This window comes from Cherax quadricarinatus, chromosome 96 (genome assembly GCF_038502225.1).
Source record: "Cherax quadricarinatus isolate ZL_2023a chromosome 96, ASM3850222v1, whole genome shotgun sequence".
NCBI lineage: Eukaryota > Metazoa > Arthropoda > Malacostraca > Decapoda > Parastacidae > Cherax > Cherax quadricarinatus.
This window is the reverse complement of record NC_091387.1, coordinates 3,298,928-3,299,536: the sequence shown is the minus strand read 5'-3', so window position 1 is coordinate 3,299,536 and position 609 is coordinate 3,298,928. Positions and strand designations below refer to the sequence as shown.

The 609-nt window shown below is 34.5% G+C and overlaps 1 non-coding gene across 1 annotated transcript; it reads left to right on the top strand.

Moving 5' to 3' along the window:
* Positions 1-251: 251 nt before the first annotated feature.
* Positions 252-323, top strand: TRNAT-CGU (transfer RNA threonine (anticodon CGU)). Its single transcript has one exon. It is a non-coding gene; the product is annotated as a tRNA-Thr (tRNA).
* The last annotated feature ends 286 nt before the right edge of the window (positions 324-609 follow it).

Sequence of the window (609 nt, the reverse complement as noted above, 5' to 3'; positions counted from 1 at the left end):
TGTTTTATCACTGATTTCATCATTGCTTAGTTAATCTTAAGTTAATTTTAAGCCAACCCGTAATGCTATGCATAGTATTGGCTTTGGCATGCTGCTCTTACCTGTATTTTTTGTACCTCTGTATGTATGCTAAAATTACTAAATAAATAAATAAATAAATACCGTTTTGGTCACGGTATTGTACCTCTTTGTGATTTATGAATAAAGTAAATGGCATAAAAATTGAAGAGGAGGCGACTTGGGGAGCGTCCGCCTCCTTAGCTCAGTGGTAGAGCACTGGTCTCGTAAACCAGGGGTCGTGAGTTCAAACCTCACAGGGGGCAACCCACACAACACTTGCTGTTTTGAGCAACTCCTACGAACGTTGTTACTTTAACCCCTTAACCCTTAAATGGTCCAAACGTATATATACGTTTTTTCAACATCTGCAAGTATGTAAAAAAAAATTTAGATTTTTTTTTTGTTTTACATGTGAAAACGTGTAAAAAAAACTTTTATCTACATTTTTTTGTTATATTTGAAAATATGTAAAAAAAAGTAGATCTACTTTTGTAGCTACGAATTTGAACGTAGATCTGTTTGGACAGTTTAAGGGTTAAACGGTCCAAA